Here is a 14,058-nt window from a genome sequence, read left to right on the forward strand (position 1 = left end):
AGAATCATAGAATGGCTCGGGTTGGAATGGACCTTAAAGATCATCTAATTCCAACCCTACTGCCATAGGCAGGGGTGCCATCCACTAGATCGGGTTGACCAAGGCTCCATCCAGCCTGGCCTTGAACACCTCCAGGGTTGGGGCATCCACAGCTTCTCTGGGCAATCTGTGCCAGTGCTTCACTACCCTTACAGCAAAGAATTTGCTCCTAATGTCTAGTCTATATCTATCCTCTTTTAGTTTAAGACCATTCCCCCTTGTCTTATCATCATCTACCTGAGTAGAGAATCCTTCTCCATCTTTTCTGTAAGACCCCTTTAAGTATTGAAAGGCCACAATGAGGTCTCCCCAGAGCCTTGTCTTCTCCAGGCTGAACAGCCCCAGCTCTCTCAGCCCTTCTTCATAGGAGAGGTGCTCCAGCCCTCTGATCACCTTTGTAGTCCTCCTCTGGACTCGCACTAAGAGGTCCACATCTTTCTTATGCTGGGGGCTCCAAACCTGGACACAGTACTCCATGTGGGACCTCACGAGAGCACAGTAGAGGGTAATGATCACCTCACCAAGATGATGTTTGAACATCTGGAAGTTTGCTCTTCTGAAATTCAGGGTCATGACTGTTCTTAGCCAAGCCCGTATCCCTCAAGATCACAAACTCAACCAGTGCATGGTCACTGCAACCTAGGCTTCCACCAATCTTAACTTCTTTAATGAGGTCTTCTGCACTGGTGAGCACAAGGTCCAGTAATGCTTCTCCTCTGGTTGGTTTGTCTAATACCTGGACAAGGAAGTTGTCCTCCATGGACTCCCAAGCGTCTCCTGGATTGCTTACTGCCTGCCACATGGCTTTCCCAGCAAATATCTGGGTGGTTGACATCCTCCAGGATGATGAGAGCCTGTGAGCTTATCCATTTCTAATTTAGGGTATGCTTTATAAGGTACATGCTATATCATTAGAATGGTGCATGTGTATAATTTATGAATAAACATATATATATATATATATATATAGGGGTGCATGCTCAAAAAGTTTTCACTGATATGTGTGCAATCAATCAAAATTTTGGATACCATTGACCAGGGAAAAACAATTATTTCCCTTGCAGAGTGCCTAATAAAATAAGATTTCCGTGGCAAGCATTGACTTTGTGCTTTATAATAATGGAGATCACACAACACTGGAAACACTCTGGCAGTGTTTTTTGCTTTTTTTTTTTGTGTGTGTGTGTGTGTGTGTGTGTTAAAAAGAGGCATTAGAAGAGAAGGAAAGGAAGTAAAAATCCATATTATGATGCTCATGTACTCCAGAGAGAATCAAATCATTATCCTTCTCAAGCTATTGAATATTGCAGCTAGTATGTGTTGTCCCACTTCCTTCAAATCAGGCTGCTCTGCCCTACGCCTGCCTCGAAAATCTTGTTTTTTTTGCAGAATGGCCTCTACTTTTCAAATTTCAGTACATATTTTCCACGAGAGCCCTAAGTGTTGTGGTCTCTGTGGATTTAAAGTCCTCATAGATTACACCTTTCTTTGCTGAAATGGTACAGAACTCAGAGAAAGCACAATTCTTAACATTCAGTAACATAAGTTATTGTTTTCAAGTTAATTATGAGAATGCTCTGCCCTCAGCCTTGTCATAATATGGAATAAATCACTTGTATCGAATTTCAGTTGAGTGACATAAAAGGTATTTTTTTCTTTCAACTTTTTCTGACTTTTTGAAGGCAGAAGGTTCTTGTGGTACTACGTCCATCTTCCCATCCTTGTAGTCATCTGCTCATGAAATAATTCCTTCATTTACCCTTATGCCTGCCCATCCATCCATCCATCCATCCATCCATCCATCCATCCATCCATCTATCTACCCGCCACTTCCTGAATAATGGAACTGGACTTGTAGGTAAGTGAATGTCTCTCACTGTCTGCATATTTGCAAAAATCACAAGAAAACATTTTTATGTACTATGATGAGAATCTGAGAGCTGTTTTCCTCAACTGAAAGAGGAAATATATATTCTGATTTTTTTTTTCAGTATCAAAGCATTAGCGACTTCTTTTTGTTTACTTGTATAAAAAAAAAAGAGAACGTTATTATGTTGTGATGAAATTTGAGAATAAAAATTTTAACTTGTTGCATATAAGTGCACTATACTCTGTCATTGTGGCACAACAGACACACCAAGACATGCTTCATTTTTGTTTAAAGATGAGGATTCGATTGTAAGTGGGAGAAATTAAATTTCACAGGTGAAACTACGAGGTACAAATAATTTGAAAATATCCCTCATATTCTTTGGAGGAAGACCATCATTCTGACAGGAGAGGTATCCAGCTCTGAGTCACAGGATAAGATAACTACTGATAACCCCCTACTCTGAGTTTCTGGGCATGATGATACATACAAGAAAGAGGAGGATTTAAAAAGTTCAGTTAAGTTGCAAGAGACCTATTTCTTCCTCCCAACTAAATGAGGGAAAAGGTCAAGAAACAGGAATTTGATAACAACCCAGAAGACAGGTCTGGATCACCAGGGCTTCTTTAGCTGCTAAACCTGTCATGAAAAACTGTTGTCTGGAAACTAAAGATAGACATATTCAGATTAGAAATATGGTTCTTGCTTTTAAGGTAGAGGGCAATTAACCATCTTTTGATACCTTTAGTGAATCCTGGTCATCCAACTATAGGAAACTTTCCCCTGGCACAGTGAACTGTATGTATTTTATTTGAGAAAATGGCAGAGCTCCTGTGTGTGTTCTTGTAGAAGAGGAAGGCCATCTGACACTTCGTGCAGCATGAAGGTGGATGGTCAGAAGGGTGGATGCACAGGTTTTCGTAGAAAAGAAAAGGAAAAAATATTATCCTATTATCCCTGTATTATATCAATTGCATATACTATATAAATATAATTCGTATGTGTTTATCATTGTAGTTTTTTGTCTTCTCCTGTTACACTTACTCAGATCACACTACAGACATCATGCTTGGACAAGATAATGAATAAATCATGACACAGTGCAGTGGTCACTTTCCTAACATGCATGCATGGTTCTTCAGTCCTAGCATGCTATAGGTGAGGAATCAAAGGCTGAAAACAAAAAACGACTCCAAAAAGCTTTGAGTTCCTTGAATTCTGCTTCATTGATAGAACTCAGAAGAAAATTCAGTCACAGCTTGAAGAGAAAGGAAGCCATGGGAACGCTTACTGAAAACATGCTGCTCCACTATTTTAAGTCAAAAGTGTTCTTTCCCTTAGCTTCTCCCAGGGTTTGGATTAGATCAGCTATTCAGAGAGTCTTGAGGAACTGATACACAGCACATGTTGCTGAGTGATATGTACCTGCTAACTGAACTGCATTAGAGAACCTCCTAGAAGACAGCTGGGAAACAAGGACTGAACTCTGCCTCTGTCTCCCTGAATTCTTTGATCTGTGATTACCTCAAAGGTCATCATGCACATCACCTTTGCCTGTGTTGTCCCATCTGACTGCTCTGAAAGTAGTTTCTAAATAATAGAGAAATAGAAATGACCTGGGATACAAGACATCCAGTTCTGACTAATTGAATTAGGGCACATGGATTGGTAAGATTATTTTAGCAGCTCTTAAGATACAATTCTTTGCTGCCAGATTTTATTGCTAGGGCCTCAGGGGGCACACAATACAATATTTAACTAGTCATGGAGGCTGGAGAAAGCCCCAGGAGCCTGGGGAGGTCAGACATCCTACTTCTTTGTAAAAAGAGAAAATGAGACAATGGGGAACAAAAACCAGCCAGACTTCATCTTGGGGAAAGATTCCTAGTCAAATTATTAAGCAATACGTTTACAAGCTCCCAAGAGCATATTAAGAGGATAGAAAACAGCTGATATGGATTTGTCAAGAATAAATCATATCAAACTAATACAATTTTCTTCTTTGACTGGATGTCTGGCCTTGCAGGTAAAAGAAAAGCTGCCAGTTTGATAGATTTTAATTTCAATGAGGCTTCTGAACCTGGTTGCCCTCGTTCTGCTTTACAGATGATGTGGAGAGGAAGGGGCCTCTACACAGAGAGAGAGATCCCTGTGATTCACCCCATGATATGATTTGAAGTGCCCTCAGGAAGAGGGCTCTTTTTGTTGATTGGCAAGTTCTTTCTTTCTTAAGAGACCTAAGCGTCTTATAAGTTGTCTTGCCAGTTATATTCCCAAGGTGAGGTAGGCCAAGGCTGGACCATTTCAAGAGACCTTTCCAGCCCCTGACGGCTATCTCGATAACAGGCAGAGCTACCAGGGCTGGCTGACCCATGCACAGCCAGCGAGTATCTCTGCAGCAGCAATGGGGATAAAGATGACTTCTCCATCACCAGTCTGTGAACCAGAGCACGGGTTTGAAGGGAGCAAGAAACCCAGTCGTGATATCTATTTATGAGGGGTTTTGTGGGGTATGGGAGAGGGGATGAGTTGAGATTAACTGTGCTTTCCTGATAAATATTTGCTGATAAATATTGATTTCTTAGGTTCATTTTTGCCAAGTCTTATATAGGAAAACCTTGTATGAGCCACTTTACAAGTCCAAATCTGAAAACTGAGTGGTAGCTTAAGTGAAACTAGCAGGTCATTTTCAGATGTTGTTAAGCCAACAGCAGCAGCAAGCTGTAATCTACCCAGAAGTAGGCTAGACAGACAATCTGTATTCCCCCAGACTCTCTCACGTAGTTGCTCCTGTACAGCTGGCCTTTATCCATGGTGTGCTTCTCAGCCTTCCAGTACAGGATAGGAGCTGCAGGGGAACTATTCACTGTGACAAACTATACATGCACTGAAGAGCTTTCAAAAGGAGTCAGTGAACTGCACAGCTTCCAGAAGCATCTGAAGACTAAAGTATGCTGCAGGCCCCACCAAGAGAAGGTATTGTGTTACAATGCAGATTAAGTTCACTTGGAGTTTAGATTCCTCCATGTCCTCCAAGCTGCCTATTTACCAAGTAAGAACGTAAATATGTTAGTATTTCCAAACTAAATGGAATTGTATCTCACTTTAACATGCTATGTGGCTTGCATTCAATGTTTGATGAAGTTGTATTTTGTCCTCCTTCTCCCGTGTATTTCAGACTTTACAGAAGCGGTATCTCAATGACTGTGGGCAATACAGAAATCTAGAGCTGGACTGATTGATGCCTGCTTTGAATATAATGGTGCTTTGTAACATGGGAAAGGTTAGTAGCCTGTGAACTCTCCACTGTACAAGCTTTCCCACCTTTTTCAAGGTTAACTGAAATCCACTGTTTGTCCCACTGGCAGTGGGTAAAGACAAAGTTGTCAAACTTTTCTTTTTGCTGCATCACATCTGTTGTATATTAGTTCTCTGTGCTGTGAAACCCAGGAGACTCAAAGTTCTTGCCTTTGAGGCTGTTATTTTGTGGTTGTTTTGTTGTTGTTTGTTTTCTTTGTTTGCTTGTCTGTTTTGTTCAATTGGCTCTAGCATGACATAAGACCAAACTCTGTCAGACTACAAGCATTTCGTGTATTATGGTACCTCAGACATTTTTGTGTCATTAAGGCACAAAATCCCGAGGTAGCCACTGCTGCTAAACTTATTCTTGGCATCAGTAAATCCAATCCTGTCTAAGCTCTTTGAGCTGCAGACAATTCAGGGAAGTGATTCCTTCTGACCCTGCATCTCCTTGGAGTCTACAAGAGATGCTTTCCCTCTCCATGCTGCCGTTATATCAATAGAAGAGGAATGTATAGGCCCAAGTGTAATGGTTACATTATGGTGGTCCAAACTTTAAGGCTTTGTTCTCGCTTCGTTTGTTACCTCAGTCATCCCAGAAAATCTTAAAGAAAACTAAGTCACTTATAGTTTACTACATATTCTGCTGAGTTGCTTTTTTCTCCAGTAGAGATGCTGATTGCTCATCTTTCCTGGGCGTTGTACCCAGATGATGAAACTGCAGCTGTTGGCTAGCCTTTCATCAGTGCAGTGGAGCATGTTGAGGCAGCCTTGCTAGTGCTGTGAGGCGTGCACAGTCATGGTGAGCCTTGGCTTGTTTCAAAGTTATTCATTTTTTTCCAGTCACTGAGTGATTATCATTATCACTTGATATCAACCTGCATGCCAGAAACCAGAATACCCTAGGAATATTCTTGGAAATCCGATTTGCACTAAATAGTAGGGTCTTCAATGTAATTACACATCTGTTTATTACACCTGAAGATTCTGACATAAAATGAAGGAGACCGTTGCAGCATTACGTTATAGTAATGCCTTTCATCACCAAAATGTAGTCACTGGTTTCCAAAAAGGAAAAGAAAAAAAAAAAAAAAAGCAGCTATTAGTTTTCCTCTTACTATTAATTAAATCATGCCTGAAGGTGTGAAACTGTCAAACAAGTCTAACGCTCTGAATAAAACATGAGAGGAGTTGTAAATGTTACTATTCAGATACAGTAGGTAGTTGCAGTTTCTTTAGCAGTGCGTCATCAGGAATGAGAGAGCTCTGGTGCAGTGAATTGCCAAGTGCATCTTCTGAAATATCTTAGTAATACTTGATCGAGATTCTGTATGACTTGCTTTCATGATTCTTCCTGGGATTAATAACTTTCCAATACAGGCAATGAAAGAAGGGTTTTCACATTTTCTGGGGAGATGTGACCCAATACAGAATGACCGGCACTTGGCATTTCATCACATTGCCTGTCGTAAAGAACCAGTTTCTGGTATTATGTGATTACTTCATCTTGCTCATTTAAATAATATGCTTTTAGATGTCTCCAGTGTACTGAAGGGCTTGAGAATGAAAAACATTCAGCTTTCAAGAGTCAAAACTGAAAAAGTCTTGGAGTTAAGAAAAGAAAGCACATGTAGTTTAAAAATACTTGTATTTAAGCCAATCTCATGCATAAAAATTATTCTAGGTGCTGCCAAAAACAAACAAAACAAAAAACAAACAAACAAAACAACAAAACCAAAACAAACAAAAAAACCACCCAACTTTTAATGTAAGACCATAGAGTCTAAAGTCTTTTTTAACTCTAAGAACACAGATTTGTAAGAGCTTTGTCTACATGTGACAAAGCTTGTTAAAACTTTGAGACCACAGAAACAACTGCTTGTAGTTTATCAAATTAAAAGAAACTACATACTAAAAAGACATGATGGAAAACGACTGTATCAAGAATATTCAGCAGAAGTTCACAACCTCTTGAAGATGAGTAAGTGCAAACCAGAGGGCTGAAATGAAGTGTTGTCTTGACCACCTTCTGCTAACATGGACAGCTCATGTAGCAGCTTACAGGATCCCCCAGTGCTTTGTGATCCATTTTGGCTGTTTTTGCATTCTCTCTTCAGTCCTTGCCGTGTACAGCTACAGAAAATCAAGAGAAAAGTTTCCAGTATTTCTTCTGTCTCTGCATGTTGAGTCATTTGTTTTCTCCAGTCATCTGTTTTCCTGGCCTAATTTTGGATTTTTGCAAAATGCTCTACATAGGACTTTAAATTACACTTTGAAATTTTCAGTTTGTGAAAAGAGCATCCATCAGATCTGAACTGCAAATGTGGTTCTGAGCAGCACAACGTAAGATGCCTGTTGCTTCTTTCCTGTAGTTCTGTGAGTCTCTCCTTTACTAAGTATGTAAGGAAATGCTTATTCCAGCTCTTGCAATTCATCATGACAGCTGACCCTGTTGTTAGTAATGGTTGCTCCATAATGGAGTCTGCTTATTTCCTCCTGGGACTTTTTCTTCAATTCAGCTGTAGGTGTGAAGGCCCTGCAGAGCTGGGTATGATGTCCTCATTTGACACTCAGGCAGGCTGCAGTACATATGGAGGGAAACAAATGTCTGCATTTCCTACAGATGCCCAGGGATGTAGAATGGCTCCTGGTTTCCTCCCAGATAATGCACCGAGGTTCCCATCCTCCCCTATGTCTCTATGCTGGGCAAAGTGGAGTGGACACTGCTCTGCTTCAGCATGGTTTGTTGTATATCGGCTGCCACAGGGTCCCAAGCAAGGACTGCTGTGAAGAGAAAATCTTTCTTCACTAAAAGTTTTGCCTTACAATGCCACATTAGCATTGTTCTAGAAAAGTCCAATTTTTCTTTAAGAACACAGAGCAAAATAAAAGCCAAACGATATTCCATTTACTAGCTTGGGAGAAATTCTTCGTTAGGCACTGCTGATTTCAGTATCTCAGGAACCTGTAATTGCCTTTGGACATTTGGGGATGTTGGATGTGAGTGATGTTTTTTCATCTGCCCCTGCAGGACCTTTTGTAAGGTTTAGGTTCATTTCTGAAAATAATATAGGTTCAAGAGGGCATACAGAGGTAGTAGGCATGGGCAGGTATGAAAAGGCAACTCCAGCCTCCTGGAGTTAATTTGTAAGAAGCAGAAACCCACTGTGGGCACTGTTGCTCTTCCTGTGCAGACAGGTGACTGACTGATAACAGAAATAGTTGTCTTGTGGCTACTCAGTTGGACTGGAATAAAACACATGATTTTCCATTTGGGGACTTCACCTCAGCCAAATCTGTGCCTCAGCACCTCCTTTTTCATGCATACAGACATATATATATGCACACAAGTAAAATGATGGAAAAGCAGGAGTAAAAGACGGAGTCCTCACAGATGTTTGACAGACTCTTGGACTATTTTGCTGGTAAAAGTACAGGTAGAAAGAACAGTTGACTCTGAAGCAGAAATCTGAATTGCACGAAACAAGCATATTTTGGAACGCTCTCTCACACATCCATCTATAACTCAATAAAGTGAATAAGCTGTGTTGGTAGCATGTAATTTAGTTGTTATTCAGGCACCAGGTGCTGGAGGAATGCATTAAAATGCATGCAGACTGGCAGGAACATAATCATGGAAACTACAAAATTTGAATGCATTTGCACAGTGTATTAATTTCGTCCTTAAGTGTACTCCACAACATTTCTCCTGTAGATTAGTGCTTGATGCAAAATTCTTTGGAGGAAATGTGTAGAACCCACTCAGTCCTGGAGAATTCTTTATTGGTGTCTTTGTGTATTATTGTCAGTAAATAATTTCACTCCATGTTTCCCAGGTGTCCATCAGAAAAAAATAAAAGAGACTAAATGTGTCTAGAAATGAAGATCCCAAGAGGAAGTAGCAGTTTAAGAAGAGATAGTAGATAAACCATCTGTGGAAACTCTTAGACCATTTGAAATCATCTCCTTCCAGGAAGACACACAGTTGTGTGTCTGCTACATAGATTGACTAGGCACAGGATTTCCATTCACCTTCCCAAAGAATAATTATGTCACTGTGGTTGTGGGCTCTGCTACAAAGAGGGTAGCCAGACCTTTGTCTGATTAATTTAGTTTCTTCTCCGAGGGGATGTTGGCAGTTGCTGTGGTAACACCATTCCCTGAACACTGTGCCCCATCCTTCCTGTAATCACAACCATAAAGCTCTGTTTACTTCCAAAATAAGGTAGTTTCACTTTCTGTTATGGGCTTCCTGCATGTGAAGGAAGTTGCTGGTTGACTCCTGCTTCTTGCCCAAACCTCATAGCACCTAAAGGGCAGCAGCAGGTGGTCACCTCCATAGCAGAATATATTCTTCACTCCATGGAAGTTTAGGGAGGATTGGATAGTTTTGAATGGTGAGCCAAAAATCATGTATCTTGGGTGAAATGCTGCATTTAAACACATTAGAAGGAACTGCTGCATTTAAACACATTAGGAGGAACTGCTAAAAGTGTGTTTCTTCTAAATGAAGTCCAAATCTGTCTGCTCAGATCCTGAGCCCAGAATCCTCTTTCAAGAAGAGAGGTCTGTGTATTTAGGATGTTCAAGGTCCTACTGTTTCTGGTGCCAGAGGTGTCAGCCACCTTTCGCATACTACATTTGATCACCAATGGCATTTTCCTGTGAGGAGGTGGGGACAAGTTAAAGCCATCCTCAGTGGGAGTGTTAGGAAGCTGTTAGGAAGTTACCCAAACTCTGGATCCCCTTTCTGAGGTTAAAATAATCCAGTTCATTGAAGTTCATGACCTCTTACAGGCCATGTTTTCCGAGCCTCTCTCTAGGCTTGTCTACCTTGGCTTCTGGAATCTACTTGGAAAAGTATTGACTTCTCCTGCTATTATAACAGCTGAACAGACTGGAAAAGAGTAATTGTCTCTGACTCCTTACATACAACACTGCTATAAGTACGCCCCAATGTTGGCTATGTCCTATCTCCCTGATACCACACATTTTGTTACCCAATATAACTGAGAATCTGTTTCTGCTTTCCAGTTGATTCACTGGAACTTCCCTATTTCTTTGCATATTTAGCTTTTCCTTCCTTATTATTGGAGCTTGCTATAGGGCTCCCTGCTGTTGCTGCCAATTACTACCTGTTCTATGGTGATCTTGGCTCCTGAAGTCAGATGGCTGGTATGTGCGTTGCCCTTAATCATGTTATTAGCCACAACATTTGCAGGTTGTGCTATCCAAGCTGTTAGCTATGAAATTGAGAAAAATGGGATCAGGGTGAAACCCACAGTGTCCTCATTTGATTGCTCTCTGAATTTAACAGGTTATCATTGATAGTATTCTTCTAAACCAAGTTTCCTAACAGTTCTATCATCATCACTAATTGCTTACATATTTCTGTATGCACATTTAGGAAAACTTAACATTGAGTTTCTGGGCCCAGTTCTTGTCTTCAGCTCTGCAGACTTAGATGACACTTTCTGGAAGAGAAACTTTAGTAATGCAAGAGGGATTATCTCTCATCTCTCACTAAGGAATCTTTGAAGTTTCATCTGAAGCATATTCTGTTTGTGACTGAAGAGGACAAGATGTAAAACAGATGAATGGACCTGCAGTTTACCTAACAGTACAGTCCTGCAAAACTGTATGTCGCCCAGCTTCCTTGGTTCCTCTTTTTTGTTGGCAAATATTTTGCAGAGCTCTGAAGAGAATGATTATACTGGTAATGGAAAGAACTTAAAGTGATGTCGGGGAAGGTCCTTAAACCAGGCAAAGCATGGGCTGAACTGCCTTCACTCTTTTGTTCAGAATGCAACTGTGGGCCTTAAAATGATAGTACCAGTAAGCTAGTTCGCAATTTCATGTATCTAATTTCAGAAATAAGTGTTGCCCTGTGACCCTCTGGGCAATTCTTGTATTTAAACAGCTGACATGAGCTTCCAATACAAAAATCTTTATTCTTCCCCTTGACTTCATGAAAGATTTTGTCCCCCTTCTTTTTTCCTAGGTGTGAGAACAAAGAAAAGAATGAAAGCTTAGTGGAATAGAAGGGAATGGAAAGGGAACAGTTTAGAATAGAAATAGAAACATAACATTAGCTGTAGCTTCTGCTAGTACTGTAAAACATAATAAAATAGAAATCACAGTGTGCTTCAAGGAAGGTTTTGTGTTTTTTTTTTTTTTCATAATCTCAGTTCAGACAAGGCTTGCTGTTATGGGGTCTTAGAAGAAAGCTATTAGATGCAGTTTGAAAATCATGTAAGTTTTGTATGTCATATGCCTCTTCTACATCAAGTTTATAATGTTTTTAGCAGATGGCTTATGAGGAGAATTTATACAGTACTATTCTTCATATAAAGTGAACATGAATACTTGTGATAGATCAAGGTTTGGGCAGGTTTTTAGTATGAGTAGAGTAAGTAAAGGAAGTTTATGGATAATTGGTTATGTTCATATTGTGTTTCAAGTTTTCTTTCCCTTCCTTCCAGTACTCTTCTTTGGTATAAAGTAGACACTTCTGAAGTTTTCTCAACTTTGTATTTATTTCAGGAGCTTTGAATGTGGTATCCATATCAGACAAGAACTCCACCTCCTGGAGAGACTGACATGAGTGGCTGTGGAGTGGGTTTCAACAGTTAAACTACCAAACAAAGAAATGATTATGGGCTACGTGCAACTTCACAAGCATGATTTGCAGGACAAAGGTGTAAAAGATGAGGTAGTCAAATAAATAAACACATGGTAGAGGGAAGCAAAGATTAGTCAAACAAGTAGGACAAATGGGCTCTGTAAATGCGCAGATGCCTACACAGAATTCAAATTAAATATAATTATCATAGGAATCATGTAGGCTCTTGTCATACATTGTGCTAAGTAACTTTTTTTTTTTTTTTTTTTTAAGGATAATGTAGTAATAGAGCATATGGACAATGAGAATCAAACCCATTCATTATCATGCAAGCACTAAAACGTAAGGTCAAAAGAGGTGTAAGGAAGAGACTATCAGGGTGTGAAAGGTAGATCACACAACACAGGAAGTTGTGAACTGGCCATGAAAAGACCAATACTCAGTTTGTAGGATTAGTGAAGAATGTGGATTAGTGTTTCTAAACAATCTTTTATGTAAGTGACCAGATATCAATTCGTAGCACTTGGAGTAACTGTGATTCAGGTGACCTAATTCTAGGTCAGCACAAAACTGAGATTTTTTTTTTCCTGGTAAATCCACCCATAAGTTATCTAAAAGCTTTAAGTATTTAAGTATTTCCTTTGACTTAAAATAAAATCTTGGTTTTCTTTTCTTTCTGCATCTTCTCCCCCGCCCTTCTTTTTTATAAGACAAGCTTATGTGCCAAATCCAACCCATATTTGTGAATAGTTGTCACTTTTTTTTTCATTATTATTATTATTACATTTGTTTTTGTTAGTTTGTTTTTCTAACATGCTATATGCTGACATGAGGATGATGAATGCTGCAATGGGTATGATCTATTCTGGAGCTCAGAGGTATCAATGCACTACACAAGAATTGTAAGATCAGGCTAAATATTTGAAGAAAGACTATCATGGGTCATGTTCTGTTATGTTCATTGTGTAGTAGCACCTAATGAATAACTGTAACAATGTTTTGTCTTTAAATACTATGATTCGATAAGTGTCTTCCTCTGGTGGGGTGTGAATAGTTGCGTTTTGTAAATTAGAATCATAGAATCATAGAATCATAGAATATCCTGAGTTGGAAGGGACCCTTAAGGATCATCAAGTCCAACTCTTGACACCACACAGGTCTACCCAAAAGTTCAGACCATGTGACTAAGTGCACAGTCCAGTCTCTTCTTAAATTCAGACAGGCTCGGTGCAGTGACCACTTCCCTGGGGAGCCTGTTCCAGTGTGCAACCACCCTCTCTGTGAAGAACCCCCTCCTGATGTCAAGCCTAAATTTCCCCTGCCTCAGCTTAACCCCGTTCCCGCGGGTCCTGTCACTGGTGTTAATGGAGAAAAGGTCTCTTGCCTCTCGACACCCCCTTACGAGGAAGTTGTAGACTGTGATGAGGTCTCCCCTCAGCCTCCTCTTCTCCAGGCTGAACAGGCCCAGTGACCTCAGCCGTTCCTCGTACGTCTTCCCCTCCAGGCCTTTCACCATCTTCGTAGCCCTCCTCTGTACACTCTCCAACAGTTTCATGTCCTTTTTATACTGTGGTGCCCAGAACTGCACACAGTACTCGAGGTGAGGCCGCACCAGCGCAGAGTAGAGCGGGACAATCACCTCCCTTGACCTACTAGCGATGCCGTGCTTGATGCACCCCAGGACACGGTTGGCCCTCCTGGCCGCCAGGGCACACTGCTGGCTCATATTCAACTTGCTGTCTACCACGACCCCCAGATCCCTCTCTTCTAGGCTGCTCTCCAGCGTCTCATCGCCCAGTCTGTACGTGCAGCCAGGGTTTCCCCGTCCCAGGTGCAGGACCCGGCACTTGCTCTTATTGAACTTCATGCGGTTGGTGATCGCCCAGCTCTCCAACCTATCCAGATCCCTCTGCAAGGCCTTTCCACCCTCATTCGAGTCCACAACTCCTCCAAGTTTGGTGTCATCAGCAAACTTGCTCAAAATACCTTCTATTCCTACATCCAGATCGTTTATAAAAATATTGAAAAGTACCGTCCCTAAAATGGAGCCTTGAGGGACCCCACTGGTGACCGCCCGCCAGCCTCACGCAGCCCCATTTACCATAACCCTTTGGGCCCTGCCCGTTAGCCAATTGCTCACCCATCGTATGATGTTTTTATTTAGCTGTATGGTGGACATTTTGTCCAGTAGGATCCTATGGGAAACCGTGTCAAAAGCCTTGCTGAA

Source organism: Anser brachyrhynchus (assembly GCF_964034855.1).
Source record: "Anser brachyrhynchus genome assembly, chromosome: Z".
In the NCBI taxonomy this organism is placed as follows: domain Eukaryota; kingdom Metazoa; phylum Chordata; class Aves; order Anseriformes; family Anatidae; genus Anser; species Anser brachyrhynchus.